The sequence below is a fragment of the Schistocerca nitens genome, chromosome 6, assembly GCF_023898315.1.
Source record: "Schistocerca nitens isolate TAMUIC-IGC-003100 chromosome 6, iqSchNite1.1, whole genome shotgun sequence".
NCBI classification, from domain to species: domain Eukaryota; kingdom Metazoa; phylum Arthropoda; class Insecta; order Orthoptera; family Acrididae; genus Schistocerca; species Schistocerca nitens.
The window spans coordinates 462,619,134-462,632,640 of record NC_064619.1 but is presented as its reverse complement, the minus strand read 5'-3'; the positions used below and the strand labels follow the sequence as shown (position 1 = coordinate 462,632,640).

General features: G+C 45.3%; 1 non-coding gene across 1 annotated transcript; it reads left to right on the top strand.

Moving 5' to 3' along the window:
- The first annotated feature begins 13,099 nt into the window (after positions 1-13,099).
- Positions 13,100-13,174, top strand: Trnat-ugu (transfer RNA threonine (anticodon UGU)). The gene has a single exon. It is a non-coding gene; the product is annotated as a tRNA-Thr (tRNA).
- Positions 13,175-13,507: the final 333 nt, after the last annotated feature.

Below are 13,507 nucleotides of genomic sequence, written 5' to 3'. Positions count from 1 at the left end.
TTCCACCATACAGCAAGACCTTCAGAGGTGGTGGTCCAGATTGCTGTACACACCGATACCTCTAATAACCAGTAGCACGTCCTCTTTCGTTGATTCTTGCCTGTACTCGTCGTGGCTTATTTTCCACGACTGTTGGTCCATATTGTCCCACTCCTCAACGGCGATTCGGCGTAGATTCCTTAGAGTGGTTGGTGGGTCACGTCGTTCATAAACAGCCCTTTTCAATCTATCCCAGGCATGTGCGATAGGTTTCATGACTGGAGAACATGCTGGCCACTCTAAACGAGCGATGTCGCTATCTTGAAGGAAGTCATTCACAAGATGTGCGCGAAGGGGCATGAATTGTCGTCCGTGAAGACGAATGCCTCGCTAATATGCTGCCGATACGGATGCACTATCGGTCGGAGGATGGCATTCACGTATATTACAGCCGTTACGGCACCTTCCATGACCACCAGCGGCGTACGTCGGCCCAAAATAATGCCACCTCAAAACATCAGCAATCCTCCACCTTGCTGCACTCGCTGAACAGTGTCTCTAAGGCGTTCAGCCTGACAGTGTTGCCTCCAAACACGTCACCGGCAATTGTCTGGTTGAACGCATATGCAACACTCACCGGTAAAGAGAACGTGATGCCAATCCTGAGCGGTCGATTCGGCACGTTGTTGGGCCCATCTGTACCGCGTTGCACGGTGTCTTCGTTGCAAAGATGGACCTCGCCTCTGACGTCGGGAGTGAAGTTGCGCATCATGCAGCTATTGCGCACAGTTTGAGTCGTAACACGACGTCCTGTGGCTGCACGAGCCATAATCTGTAGGTAGCGGTCATCCACTGCAGTAGTAGCCCTTGGGCGGCCTGAGCGAGGCATGTCATCACCTCCACGTGCGAACAACATTGCTGTGGTACACTCCGAGACGCCTGGACACTTCCCTTTTGGAGAGCCCTTCCTGGCACAAAGTAACGATGCGGACGCGATAGAACGCGGCATTGACCGTCTAGGATTGGTTGAACTATGAGTAACACCAGTATTATTACAGATGGATGTCGAGTGACCTTAACCACTCTACAGCTTCCTCACTGGCCTGATGGATCTCCTCTATTGAACCATTGAACCTTCGAAGTGGGCAATCCATTCCTGGTGGAATAACTGGAACTGATCGGCTGTAGGACCCCCCCCCCCCCCCCGTCTAATATACGCTGCTCATGTATGGTTGTTTACATCTTTGGGCGGATTTAATGACATCTCTCAACAGTCAAAAGGACTGTGTCTGTGATACAATATCTACAGTCAACGTCTATCTTCAAGAGTTCTGGGAACTGGGGCGATCCAAAACTTTTTCGATGTGTGTATATATATTTCTGGTATAGCATGAAGATACAGATACAAAATACAATGTACAATTATTTACATATTTACGAACATATACAGGTTTGGACCTCGATCTATGAGTAACACCAGTATTATTACAGATGGATGTCCAGTGACCTTAACCACTCCACAGCTTCCTCACTGGCCTAATGGATCTCCTCTATTGAACCATTGAACCTTCGAAGTGGGCAATCCATAACGGTGTTGCTGATGGTCTGAAGCACGTCCGCACAGTCGCAGAAAGGGCTATCAGCAATATTCCACTTGTGCTTCCAAAACTGACATCTGCCACGTTGAGTTCTTAACCGGTTAAGTGATGTCCAGATTTTCCTGGGTTGGTTGAAACCAGGGGGTTCCTTGATTGGGTCCAAGATCAGTAAATATCTGTCTGGGTTTGAAGACAGCCAGTAGCCGTTACTATAAACTGATCTTGGGCTAGCTTCTTTCCTATAATCAAAGAAGGGTTCGGAGATTTCGGCTTGAGAATTTCATACAGGCAATCTTCATTGATTGGTATTCTTTCATCAGTAATAATGCTCTTCAGAGATGAGAAGGTGGAATATTAGAAAGAACTGGTAGTTACTTCTGAGGAATAGACTGGATGGCACCTGATATAATCCTCGTTGTGTCATTTATCTGGGCGTCTATCTCCATTGTATGAGTACCTTTAAGTCATACTGGACTGCCTGCAGTATTCAGCTACTGGGTATACTAGGGCAAGAGCTATAGTTCTGAGAGTAGATGTAGTGGGACGCCAGCCTGTTCATGTGAGTTTGTGTAGAATGATGTTACGGCTTTTGATTTTAGCAGATGTTTTGCTAAGATGTGCACTGTAGGTCAAAGATCGATCCAAGATGACTCCTAGATATTTTGAACTTCAGCACGTTCTCTTTTACATAATTTACTGCAATCTTTTACCTGTTATGCACATGTCTTCCATATCATTCCCTCTCTCTGACTTGTCTGGTACATACCAATCCTCCTCAGCCGACCTTCACTCCCCTCCACACCTTTCCCCTCTACCCATCCCTTCCCCCCGCTCTCTGCCAGTTACCTTTTTAAGCGACATACCGCAGCTTCGTACCACAGCACTCTGACGTGCAGGTCCTGTACAGGCACGACGATCTACTTTCGCCACTTCATAGTTAAATTCAGCAGTTATATTTAATAGTTTTCTATTTATTGTAAGGTAATAGAGAGCACATAATTAGTTTCTAATTTGTACCTTATACCTGAAGTTGCTCAAACGTTATCGAAGTAGCGAAATGGGCGCAATGTGCAATGGAGACCAAAAAATAAATGGTATAAAAATTTTAAACAATAGACACAATTTTTGCAAAGTCCTCGCAATGAATAAAGAAACAACAACGTAAACACTTTGACACTAGCCAGTTATATTCGTTTCAACATATGTGTGTAACATTTCTAAACGTGCTTTCTGTGTGAATTCGCCACACTCGCTATTCATTAAAGTCAATAATAAGTTTCTGGGCAACCTCTTAATTTATTTCGCTTATGTGAATATTTTCAGTTCCGTACCTTTTACTGCAAAAGGCCATGCGGGGATGGTTGTGAGAATGAACATTTTTTAAAAGATTCCGTGTGGAACCAGAGCTCCTACATAAGTGTGTTGGATTTCCCAACTTCACCTGGTGGACGGGAACATCAGAGAGCAGGGGGTAATGTCAGAGATAGCGGCTATTTCCGTGAGGATCTGTGATGCTGGTAGCCCCGTGAGTCTTAACAGAACCTCTCCCTTCCAACTGCCCGAAAGAGGGAGACGGCTAGACCACACACTTTTTGTGTATATCTTAAGGCAAATTTTATAGGGGTAAGGTTGCTCTTGTGAGCGATCCTGTTAGGGTACGGGTCACGGTAATATAATTATATATTTTAACCTGCAATTCTGTTTACTGTTGTGTAATAAAAGGGTTGAAATGTTTCTGAGCACTATGGGACTTAATTTCTGAGGTCATCATTCCCCTATAACTTAGAACTACTTAAACCTAACTAACCTAAGGACATCACACACATCCATGCCCGAGGCAGGATTTGAACCTGCGACCATTGCGGTCGCGCGGTTCCTGACTCTAGCACCAAGAACCGCTCGGCCACACCGGCCGGCTGTTGTGTAATACAGTTGTCTTAGTTAGAAAACTGATTCGCGATCTTTCGCGTGCTGCGCGGATCACAGCACAATGTGCATTCGTACTGCGTGTGGCCGTAGGTTATAGAGGTAGCTTACCATGAGCTGACTACCTCATAGCTTGGTTGTACATTCATTCACAAATCGTTTGATAACTCGTGTGCTGAGTTCTTTGCTCTTTTAAGTCGGTAGTTATGTGCCCGATGTAATCTTTCTACGGTAGATCAACAGGTTGCGTTCAAGTGATCACAAAACGGTCGATTTTTGAGCAGTACTGGCGTCAGCAATTATTTACCACTCATTCGAGGTTCGTTTTCTTCCAAATACCAGCCGAGCTGCGTTTTTAGATAACTTGATAAGTGATCCGCACTTAGTCTCCCTCAGCGAACGCGAGCCGCGAAACGCGCTGTTAGTTCAATAGCTACCACGAAACAGGGCCATACCGAGGCCATGGCGAGATAGGTCTCCACCAAAGATGCAGGCATAGAGATGGTGCAAACCTGACAAAAAAAAAGACGATTTAGGAACTGCCCGACAGACATTCTCGTATGGCATGTGTTCCTATCTTCTGCATGCGAGAAGGGGCCTCCGGCTCGAGATTGTAGCGCACTCTGCTTCACAGAGTCATTTCGTCCACGTAGCACATAAAGAAAAGAGTTCTACCCACGGACCTCACATGGGCTGTGTTTATAATTGCTCTCTGTCAAAACTAAGGTTCGGTAATCTTAGTATACTAAATAATGACGCAGTAAATAGTAGAATTACAGGTAGTATTGGTAGAACTGGTAGGGGAAGAACCAAAAATGAAAAATGAATATGTAAGTTAAAAACTGGGAAAAGATGACTTCTCTTTTCTTTTTCTTTTTTTTTGTTTGTTTTGAATGCACATCATTCAGTGTTAGTCTATTGTGAATTTTGCATTCCCATAGAAGTAGCTTTATAGGGAATTAATTGATCGCTTATCTTCTGCGCACTTCTGTAACCAAAACAATTACTTTTCATGAAGGTACAGCTTTCATACAGAAACTGAAGAAATATATATATATTTAATTATTGTTGTAATTCTTGAGGCTTTTCCGGCGATCTAATGACATCTTGGGTTGTCGGATGTTCTGCCGGATATCAGCGTCGTACTTGCACGGAACGTTCTTTGCTTCATCTTGCTCTGCTTCGGGAACTTGTGGTGTATTGGCCTGTTGGTTTGCCATCTCAATTTGTTTCGGTGTATATACCTATGCTAGCTCTATTTCTGCCAGAATTAGTAGGATCCTCCGTAAACACAATATCAAGTGTGTTTTCTCTCCATCCAGCAAAATCGGGGGACTGGTGGGAAATGTCAAGGACGACCTGGGTTTACGGAAACCTTGCCAATGTGGCATGTCCTACATTGGCCAGACGACAAGAACAGTAGATATCAGGTGCAAGGAAAATCAGAGGCACACCCGATTAAGACAGGCACAAAATCAGCCATTGTTGAACAGTGCCTAGGACTAGGTCATGCCATGAATTATGAAAAAACCAAGTTTCTAGCACAGACGCCCAGATTTTGGGACAGTGTTATAAGGGAGTCAATAGCGATAAAAGTGACCGATAATCTCATGAACCGTGACACGGGGTACCAGCTAAGTAGAGCCTGGGATCCTGCTCTGGAATTGCTGTAGAAGCAACAAGGACAGCTGCAGCACTCCACAAGTAGAAGAACTTAAGGCGTGGACATGGAGAACGATCCCCATACAGAGTTCCAGGCGCACCAGACCGAAGATGGTGCCCCGAGGGTCGGGACTAACCGGCGCGGACCGCAAAGAGAACACTCAGGACTACAGCGGACAGAAAAGGGAACAGCAATGCTCCAGAAGATCGCAGCGAGCGGGCGCGGCCGGCAGAGGGAGCGCCTGATGAAGGGGAAAAGCCGCAGGCATAAATACTGTACCAGGTCCACCTAAGGACAGCTCCGCTTGTGCAGCCGCGGCGAGAGGGTCGCTGTAAGTGAGCGCTCGCCACTGTAGAGGCCGAGCAGTCGAATTGCCAGGTGAAAAGTGCGCACACACTTCCAATTGTCGTGTTGCCATTCTAACGCCAAGGGCAAAATAGTTGTGTAAAGCGCGCACTGCTCCATCGGCAGAAAATCGAATAAGAATAGGAACGCAGAAACAAAGAGTTCGTTGATCGAAGTATCCGCCACGGAGGAAAACTTGGCGAACGACGGAAAAGATACAACACGTGAAGAAGAACAAGTCGTCCACGACTTCATGCTGCCGCCATCGTCGATCTATATCCGATGCCGGGACGATTGGTGGGATATATAAGGCAAACTGAAGAACGTTGCGACAGGCCCACTGGAGGTGAAGTGTCTGGATAATGACACTTTACTGGAAGTGCAACCGAGTTGCATCTATGACTCCAAGGAGCTCACACCTATCCTGGAGGCATAAATAGCTCCGGCCCAAGAGAAGCCTCAGGCGAAAGAGAAGAAAGAAACCATCAAAGCCCTCCTTAGAGGGATTCCCTGGTTGTGCTCCGAGGATATGGTACGGAGAGCACTACGAGACGACGGGTTCGGAGACGTAGCGGTAAATCTACACAACCGAACCAACAGGAGAAGACCTCCACTATTCATCCTGGCCATGAACACACCAAGGATGACCCCAGTTGACCAAGTACTCGGCATCAACAGCATCCTGGGATTCGACGTGACGATGGAGCCTCTGCCTGCGGAAATGGACACCAGGCCTCAGTGCTTTAAGTGCCAACAAGAGGGCCATGTGGCAAAATACAGTCACAACCAGTCAACCTGTGTCAAGTGCGCTGGCAATCATGACAGCCACACATACACAAGACCACGAGAAGAAGCACCGGCGTGCGTCCGCTGTGGCGGGCCGCACGTGGGCAGCTGGCGTGGCTACAAGGCTTTTGCGGACCGTGCCAAAAACGACAAGGCAAATCGAGCTGCACCTGTAGTACATGCCAAGGCCAAAAACAAGAGACGACGGAGAAGACGGCGCAACAAATCCTCACGCTCGTCCCCAGCGCAGAGGAACAACGAGATGGCAACAAGCTGTCCCCCTTGAGGGACAGCCGCCCCCACCGCCAGTGGGAGTGGCAAAGGTGCGGGCCGGCAGACCGCGAACAGGTAGCGTCAGTCGGCGCGAGACCGCCGAGAAGTGGAAGACGCCGCAGTGGCAGAAGGCAGTGCACGATAGGACAGCAGCGAAGAAGAACCACACGCAACCATCGAAGCGGCGCTGAAAGAAGTGGAAACGCGCTTCAAGATCGCGCTGCATGCGGAGATGGAAGCTGTCTGCCTCATGCTGCGGGAGGCATTCGAGAGCAAGCTGCGAATGGCAGCGTTGGCGGTACAAACGGAATCACAACCGCCTGTTGCAAGTAACCAAGCCGTGCAGACAAACCGCGCCACGCTGATCGACAAAGAAGTGATGACGAAATAAGTCATCACAGACAGCAGATACATAATTGACCTCGAGATCATGGAAGAAGTGTGCCCAAATCATGAAGAGCGAGACAGAGATCAGTGGAGCTGGCTAAAGTACCGGCCGCGAAGGAAGAGACAAGAGGAAGAAGCTCGCCTCTGGCATGAAGAGGAGAAGCGAAGGCGAAGAAACGGATGCTACTCCAACTACCGCAGCAACTACCGCTACTGACTGGAAGAGGAGCGCATGCAATGAGAAGAAACAACAACCAAAAGTGGCAACACCAGCAGCTGTGGCCGGGTTTTGCAGGTTTTCCTCAGGCCGTAAGGTGAATACCGGAGCTGTCCCCCGAACTTCCTGCAAATAAATTCCCAATTGGGAGATATAAGTACCCCCCATTCCCATTAGCACATATGGAAACGAATAAAATGAAATAACCAAATGATGTCTCCTGTACACCCTCGGCCGAAAAAGAGCAAAGCAAGCTCCAGTAAGGTCCGGCTTCCCCTTATGAGAAGGAATGAAATGTGCTAAAATAAATAAATAAACGACGCTGATATACGGCAGAACACCCGACAACCGAAGATATTATATAATTATTGTTGTTATTTTGCACTCAATAAAATGTTCTTCAACGTGATCTAGGGCAAGAATTTCGTGTTATTGTTGGTAAGGCGAAAGTTGTTTACAAATAACAGAAACTCGTTTTATATTCTTTCGACGAAGAACGGAAACGATGTTTGATAACTTTTTTGTGTTTTTCTTTATTTTACCTTTTTGTTGAAGAAATTGCGTTTGTAGCACCTCATATAAATATGTATTTTTTTTTTATTTCTAGTACAGTACCTCTCTATTTGTGTCATAAATCAACAATTTTCGAATAAAAAGTGAATTAAACAATGTAAATTTCAGTTTTGCTGTGATTACTGTTTATTCTTAAGTATGAGACACGAAGTATACGTAGAACTAAAATGTTCCGTAAATTACCTGACCCTTTGTATATCCCCGCTCAGTTTCTAGACGGTTCACCGTTTCTGGTTTTTTGGGGGGACTCTAAGACACTGGTCTCATACGTGAAGTAAGCGATCATTGTGAGGTAGGTTTGGAGCACACTCACGCACAGGTGAAGTGGGTACGACGTAAACTGACAAAAGCTACTAGGAAAACTTCCGAAGTCTAAACTTACTTATACTAATCAACGGTAGCCTATGGCAGTTTTACAATTCTAATTATGTAAGACGTGCGCTTGGTTGATGCAGTTGCAGCATACGTTGCTAGGTCATGTTCAACAACTGAGTATTTCCCGCTTCTTCGCTATAGTAGTTGGGTCACAAAGGATGACGAGCGGGTGCTGAAGCATAAATGCTATTTCAAGAAATGCTTCCGAATTTTGGTGATTCCTGCCCACTGCGGGATGGAGTGGAACTCTTAAAACTACAATGCTTCAAAGTATTTGATAAAATAGTTATTGAAATGGAAAATAGATTGCTCATGTAACACACCATTCCATTTCACTTCCGTTAACTGTAGGGGACGACTCAAATGAGAGCTCTGTACCTTATTTTGCGAAACGTACAGCGGATTTTGGTCGTAAATATAGCAGATATATCGGTAAAAAAATGGGCCGATTTATTAAGACCTCCTCCAAAGGCTACCACAGGCTTTCGTTCCCAAGACTTAGAACGTGATGCATATGTCATATTTATAACGTCTCTCAATGTTTCAGCATTATAATTTATAGTATTTAGTTTCCTCACATTAGTAAAAACTACTGTATAGTCCAAAATGAACAAGAAAAGAATGGCATAATAGCAGATAGAGACGAATTTCTTCGCGGATTGGGCATCATCTTCACCAGTTTCAGAATCTTAGACGTCAGGAAATTGACATAAAGTCATTATTGGTTTTGTTAATAGTTTTATTTTTGGACGTGGCGTGTCTTTCACAGGAAGATAAATCCAAGGCAGCAAGAACATACTCGTCCGTAGGGCAACGAACACTTTTCTGTAACATGAACTGATGAGGCCTGGAGTTTGGGCGCTGTAGAAACGTGACAGAGGGCAGGAGGAGCCGGCATGCAAAACAGGACACAGCCGGGGTTTTGCGGCAGCGGGGTTCAGGGGAGATGGGCGAGCCCGCTTTAGCCGCGGGCTTTCGTGGAATGAGGCGGTGGGAAGGGCCCGGCCGACAGCCGGGTGAGAGTGGCAGTGCTGGCTGATTTAATTACGGCAGTCGATATCCACTCCCCCCTACAAATCGCTTTGTTCCTTGTCCATTTCACTGTCGACCTCTGACACTTGCTTCGCGCTGGCGGAGAAAGACTCCCGTCCGACAGCCGAGGTAGTTAACTGCCTTTCATGCTGATTACAGATGACTCTGAAACAAAGCAATGCTTTAGTCGAACGTTCTAAATTAACGTGATAACTATTTCTGAAAGCGTTTGTGTACAGTTATCATATAATTTTAGTTGAACTTGTTTTATTACATAAGTTTTGTAAACTATTGTTTTCTGGCGTTAGTGTCCAGATTCGTTTCAACAAAAATGCTCCAACGCAGCAATACTTACAGTACCTCTTTCTGGCCTTACAAATAAAAAAGAAAACCTGTAGAAAACTCTCTTCTTACTAACAACACAAAAATAATTTACCATCTGAACATTCATTAACTAGAACAAAGCGCGCTATCCTCCTTAGTCAACTGACGTTTTCGAGACCACTAGAAGTCATAAATCCTTAGCTAACTAAAAAACTAAATAAGCGATCAGGACCACGGACCGCGTCATACTGACAGGCCACCATGCCACCCTCTGGAGGAGAGTGATTCGGAAGTGATATGAAGTGGTGTGGTGTCGGTACACCGCTGTTCTGGTCGTTGTCGGCTTTCCAGAACTCCGACCCATTGCAAAAAAATTCGTGGCATTTGTGGCACTTGAATTAGGTTCCTCTGCATGCCGATCAAACGTTCTGATCAATTACTTAGAAACAAACTCTCTATCCAGCCCCGACCGCACCTACCCTCCTTTCATTTTCTATACAAAGCGAAATTTCCACAGCCCTCGTGATTGGCTGTGACGAATAAGACCAGCTCGTCGAAAAGTAAAACTTGTTATCTTTGTCTTAAATAGCGACACAAACTGAAGCAGGAGACCGCTCTGAGAGAGACTTAAATCAGTGTTTCATAACATAATTAGATTTTAACAGTAGTACTGAACAGAAGATGGCCTGTTATTACGTAAACTACAGAGAAATACACTCCACTATTTCCACTACTCCACTCCACATTATGTTGAAAACTGTGAGTGACACTTACATCAACAGTGTCACTCCCAAAGTCCCAGAAGAAGTAAAGCAGAGTTAATTTTTTTTTTTTTTTTCGAGTCATCGTTCTGAATTGTTTGATGCGGCCTACCACGAATTCCACTCCTATTCAACCTTTTCATTTCAAAGCAGAAGTTTTAACCTACGGCCTCAATTATTTTCTGGATGTATTCCAATCTCTGTCTCTCTCTACAGTTTTTACCGTCCACCGTCATGTCTTAACAGATGTCCTATTGTCCTATCGCTTCTTCTTGTCAGCGGTTTCCACGTCCTTTCCTCGTCGATTCTGCGAGGAAACTCCTCATTCCTTGCCTTAACAGTCCACCTACTTTTAAACAGTGTACTGTAGTACTCCGTCCCAAATGCCTCGATTCTCTCCAGATCCGGTTTTCCCACAGTCTGTGTTTCACTGTCATACAGTGCTGTCCTCCAGACGTACATACTCAGAAATTTCTTTCTCAAATTAAGGCCTATGTTTGATGTAGTCAATAACGGAGTACTATTTCGGACCTTTGGCTGTCTTTGCTGGTCACAGTTCTATGTTTTTTTTCTGCCCACTTCATTCCCTTTGTCTTCATAGAGCTGTGTTTAGCGAGTCGACTCCAGCAGACACTTTATCTTCATAGTAATTTTTCTGTGTAAAATTTTTGGAAAAATAGTTGTAGAAGAGTGCTATCTAACATCTTAGCCTTGACGTACGCAGTGTATCGATGAATCAACGTTTCACACGTTTAGTGTGAAGTCAGTCACATTCTGTAAACTTTGTTAAGGGTCTGAACTGGTGCCACGAACCACAGACACAAAACTAAGACCAGTAACAATGCACTTTTCTTATTTTTTATTTTATTTGAGTAGTTTTTCAAAATGGTCGTTCATCTTATCTGTGACAGTACAGCGTATATTTATGCCCGAGAACCTGTCTAATTATCGTTTGAAATACTCATAGTTTTACTTGGGTAATCTTGTTTATCGATGTCAGTAGGCGACTCCAGCAGACTCCAGCATCTGTTGCATGTTGTCCCATAAGCTGCACTTGTGCGCTGGGTGTTCTCCAGGTGACAGCCGCTGCTTCGTGTCTCATTCCACATAGCATACCAAAGTTCTGCCTTCAGAAGAGTACGAAAGTATATTAGGAGTGCTACTATGGCTGGTGTTACGACGTAGTAAACTGGCCTCCTCACACGTTGCTGGTTTCTGTAGCTTCCGAAGCTGAACGCACCTTTCTCCATTGGGGTGGGGGCATTTTCTTGCTGTTTAATGTCAACAGTGCCAGCTACTGGCCACGCTCAGGTACATGAACAGCAGAGAGTCGTTGCTTGTGTTTCGTAAAGACATAAAGAGCGGTCACGACAATCGTCCGCCTCGAGTTGGGGAATGTGCGTGCTAGCCCAGGTTTCCCTCAACAGTAGGAAACGTCAAAAGCAATTGCTAAATGATACATCCATCTGTCTCTGAGCATGTATGTTGTTTAGTATGTTATGTAAAAGAAAAATGGCAGTTACGGTTATATTTGTCTCAGCAGACTTGCAATACTTCCACTGTTAAATATTTTTCTGCCTGTTATTCATTACTTACAAAAAACATAAATGTTCATCCATTTCTTAATGACACACTACATTATATACTTGAACGATGATCACACCATACATGTATATTCGTCACGTTGTATATCTCTGAAGGAATAAATATTTTCAGTTTTGTTTGTGTGCCTAAAGATGTCGCAATATAAACTTTTCCTCTCTTTCATTAGAAGTAATGAGGGAAATAGATTACTCTTAATGTTTTGAAATGATAATTAATTAGACACCCTAGCTGCAAGCAGGCGTTGATACACTTCATTGGGGACATGTTGAAAATGTGTACCCCGACCGGGACTCGAACCCGGGATCTCCTGCTTACATGGCAGACGCTCTATCCATCTGAGCCACCGCGGGCACAGAGGATAGTGCGTCTGCAGGGACTCCCCGTGAGATCCACATTCCCAACATGTCCACAACACTACATTCGTAGTGCGCCTAATAGATGTTTGCCCATCATACTCATTACTCGTGGCAGATTAATCTACCAAGTCCCGTACGAGTTCGGGCATAGCGTGTGCGTTCGCACAAGAAGGTCAAAGGCCGGGAACCCATATTTTTAACTATATATGACGGTAGTATCTGTTCTCGAAAGAACAGTTACCGTCGATGACCATGCAGCTTTGCTCGAAATGAAATGATAATTAAATAGACACCCTAGCTGCAAGCAGGCGTTGATACACTTCATTGAGGACATGTTGAAAATGTGTACCACGACCGGGACTCGAACCCGGGATCTCCTGCTTACATGGCAGACGCTCTATCCATCTGAGCCACCGCGGGCACAGAGGATAGTGCGTCTGCAGGGACTTATCCCTTGCACGCTCCCCGTGAGATCCACATTCCCAACATGTCCACAACACTACATTCGTAGTGCGCCTAATAGATGTTTGCCCATCATACTCATTACTCGTGGCAGATTAATCTACCAAGTCCCGTACGAGTTCGGGCATAGCGTGTGCGTTCGCACAAGAAGGTCAAAGGCCGGGAACCCATATTTTTAACTATATATGACGGTAGTATCTGTTCTCGAAAGAACAGTTACCGTCGATGACCATGCAGCTTTGCTCGAAATGAAATGATAATTAAATAGACACCCTAGCTGCAAGCAGGCGTTGATACACTTCATTGGGGACATGTTGAAAATGTGTACCCCGACCGGGACTCGAACCCGGGATCTCCTGCTTACATGGCAGACGCTCTATCCATCTGAGCCACCGCGGGCACAGAGGATAAGTCCCTGCAGACGCACTATTCTCTGTGCCCGCGGTGGCTCAGATGGATAGAGCGTCTGCCCTGTAAGCAGGAGATCCCGGGTTCGAGTCCCGGTCGGGGTACACATTTTGGAATGACACCCCTATCTCGCATGAACTGCACGTATACAGTATGTAAATTTGTATGAAAACGCCAGTATATTAGCGAGGTATGATCTTACCTATACGAAAAATTAGAGATCAGGAGCGCAGTAAAGTGGGGGATTTAAGTGGATTACGTGAAGTAGTTTCTTGACACTATATTCATGGATACTGGTTGAGCACATCTGTACAGCGAATTCAAACTATTAGCGTCCACAGACGGAAATTGGAATCGTCAATTTTACCGAAGGACTAGGAGTTTAAAGGACTGTGTAATGGTTCGGATTGCAATGAATGACAACACATGTAGAGAAG